Here is a 3,727-nt window from a genome sequence, read left to right on the forward strand (position 1 = left end):
GAGAGAGAGAGAGAGAGAGAGAGAGAGAGAAAGTACTTTGGAAGAAGAGCTTTTTACATGTTTTCACCTTTGACAATAGTTTGGTAGAATGTAAGCTACTTTATTTCTTTATTTTTCTATTAATCTGTTAAACAGCATGGCAGCAGTCATTTACCTACTGGGAAGAACTAAAGTGCCCTAACAGCTCTGAGTTCAGTGTATTATTTAGCTTGGCCAATGTCAGTCCAGAGTGGTTTCATCTTTTGGCACTTTCTCTGCATGACAGAAAAGAGGTTACCTGATGATCATGACTATGACAAAGTTGACAAACATTAAGACTGATGATAATGGGGTGAGTAAATGTGCTAAGAACAGTATTTCTGAACTAAAATCATAAACCTTAAAATCATAAACTAACACATGGCAATGGAGTCTATATTGTGTTTCTATTTCCTATTCCAGAGAAGTTTCTATAATTGGTAAAATTAAAAATTGAGTCTCATTGAGGAGGCCTAGCTTATTGTAAGTAGGTTACCAATCCTTACTTTTTTTTTATTCTTTTCCCATGCCTTATCTTTTCCTCTTCTCTCTCTCTTCCCCTCTCCTCTCTTCTCCTGTCTTCTGCTTTCCTCTCTTCTTTCTTCTTTTTCTTCCTTCCTCCCTTCCTTCTTTGAAAATTAGCCTCACTAGACCTTTAGCTGCTTTGTGAATCAAATGTTACAAACACGAATTAAAAGTAAAATATTAAATAATGGAAGGAAAAAATATTAAAAAGTTTATTGCCATTAAAAATGTATATAGTAGATGTGGGAATCACAGAAGTTTCCATTAGTGAAAATTTATTGTACCAAATTTCCATCAATGTTAGTCTTCATTTATCCTAGTCAAATTAATTGCTCAACAAATATTTAGTAAGTGTTTACTACATACCAATTACTGTACTAAGAGCAAAAAACTGACTCTGGCTTCAAAGAGTTTATGTACTGTATTAATAACCCCCCAAAAATGCAAGCTATTGTTTATATTATTGTTGGAGTGAGACAATGCCAATTTAAGGAAATATCAATCACAGGCATATCCACCAGGGATTTTGTGAAAACACCTGACATTTTGGCTAATTTGGCTCTTTTTAAAGCATGTGTCAACTTGTTACCCCAGAGATTGTGATATTGCTCTAAATACTAATCTAAAAATATAGGGTGGTATAGGAAATTTGAAATTGTCAGTATGATCAGCTTCACACAGAAGATGGAACAATGAGTGTCACTCCTTTTTAATTTTCTACCATAAGAAGACAAAAGAAACCAAAAGAAATATCAATACCTTCATCTCCAGGAAGTGCTTGAATGCAAATGGGGATGAACCCTAAAATAAGTAGAACATAAATGCACATGAAAGGGACTGAAGAGGTGAAGACTATGTACTAAGTGCCAGTGCTGCATCATAGCAAATTAATAGTTATTATTAATTCTAAGCAAAAGCTTCATACAGCTCTTTGCTGAGTACCTTCTCAGCTCCACATGACACAATAAGGCATTGCTGATGAGTGCAGGGCACTAATGAAATATCTTCATTCCTAAATCCACATTATATTAAATACTACTAAAAGATGAGAAATTAAATCTGAAAGGGAAAAAAATCATCAAAGAACTAGAAGGCATTGAAAATTTCCACTTAGCACAATTTCTAGAAGAGATACTTAAGGAAATAAAGAGCAAGTATGTTGTCAATATCTAGAAACTCTTGAAAAAGAGGATAAACTTACACTGGATTTTTAAAAGGTGGTTTTTCAGTTTGACAGCACAAATACAATTAGTAGACAAATTATGCCTAAACAAAGTAATTCCGAAAAGCTAGCATCTACTTTAATCATCATGAGCATATTTATTCCCCCACAGTATTTGACAATTTATGCAACAAATATTTTAGCATCTGTGTACCTCAATATATGGTAAAGCCATTGCTATGATAATCTAGGTATCTGGGTACATTTCTACAAAAAAGCTTCAAATTTAGCAGCATGAAAAACTATTGAAAATCTGCAGAAAGACACTGGAGGACACCATAAAAATTCAGCTAATGCATGCCAAAAAAAAAAAAAATAGAAATCCAAACAACATATTGAATAATTAAGGGCAATGAAAAAGGAAATGAATAATTGAATCTGGAAAATAAAATTATATCAGAAATATTTGTCATTCTTGAATAAGAATTAAAATTAAAGCCAAAATATTAAGGAGTCAAAGTAAGGGAAAGAACAAAATAAATTTTTTTTTAATATTGTTCTGAGGAGCCTATGGCTGAAACACTATAGATTGATGATCAAGTAATAATCAGAGAATTCTGCATAGCTAATGATATATTTGTCTGCTTGTCTAAAAATGCAATTATCCTCTCTTAGGTACTAAACATGCCTTCTACAGATGGTCGTCAGTGGCTGCTTTGGGCTTCAGACCCTGAGAGAGATTGTAACCTAATAGAATTCATTATTCTATATCTTATTACCATCAGAAATTACAGAAATATTATCCACAATCAGCCCAGACCTACTGATGAATGCAGAGTATTCATTAAAGAGTAACAAACTGTACAGCATATCACAGCAAGTCGCAAAATGTTAGCATCTCTTGGATACCTAGAAAGACATAATTAGGTGGCTAAAATTATACAGCTAAAGCTTGCATCTAGCCTCTATAAGCTACAGTCTACAAATCCCTCTACAATAAATACAAACCCTAAAATATCCTTGCAAAGTCAGCAAATAAAATGTACTGCAACCACAGCATTGTTAAGGTAAACATTGTGGCTTGCATCTGTCCAGACAACATTGTTCCCTAAAAAATTTAAGAACAATGTTTTAATAAATGTTGGCATGCTGAATTCTTATATCCTCTAAGCTATATAGAAAAAAATTCTTTCAAAATATAGAGACCTAGAAATGGTACAAAAGCTATGTGGAAGGAGAAGGAGGTGTGTATTATCCCTGTTGTTCTATCTGCTCCTGGATTCATAATGATATGTCCTAAAATGTTTACTAAAATATAAAAAATTGTTTTGTCCATTTCTATGATAGTCTACAAAACACTAAATATAAAAGAAGACTAACAGGATAGTTACTTTTTCTGTGACTATTTCTATCTGAACTCTTTAAAAAATAAGAAAAGGCTAACAGCAAATAAGGGCAAGATAGGAATAGTAATAAATGTTAAGTATTGGTGGTATCATTTATTACATTTTAAATATTAGTGTTAATATTAATAAATGTGCCACCCAGAACTGAATATAGCATTCCAGATAGGAACGTTTTAGGACACACTATGACAGGCCTATCACCATCCTAGAGGGATGTCTGTGAATCTCTTAATGTATATTAATGTCTCCTCAATGTTTTGGCTGCCGTGTTAGCCACCATCATGTTGAATCACTGATATGTAGTAATAATTATGACTTATATGTATGATTTGTGAAAACAGTGTCACTCCTTGATGATTTTAGCTTCTGTACTATTTCATTGAAGATTCACAATAAAACATTCCCCCAAAAGAGAATAATAATAATTTAAAAAAACTTTCTAATAGATTGCATGCTGTTCTATAATTTCTATTTGGAGTTTTATTCTAATCAAAGGAATAGCGAGGATTATGTAATTTTTTTTTTTACAATTAAGCTGATATTTTTCAGATAGCATGTATACTCCCTTCTCTTTGGCCTATCAGTTCATTATATATGCCAAGACGTCAAAACAGTC

Source organism: Vombatus ursinus, unplaced genomic scaffold (assembly GCF_900497805.2).
Source record: "Vombatus ursinus unplaced genomic scaffold, bare-nosed wombat genome assembly UNPS02000582.1, whole genome shotgun sequence".
Classification (NCBI taxonomy): Eukaryota; Metazoa; Chordata; class Mammalia; order Diprotodontia; family Vombatidae; genus Vombatus; species Vombatus ursinus.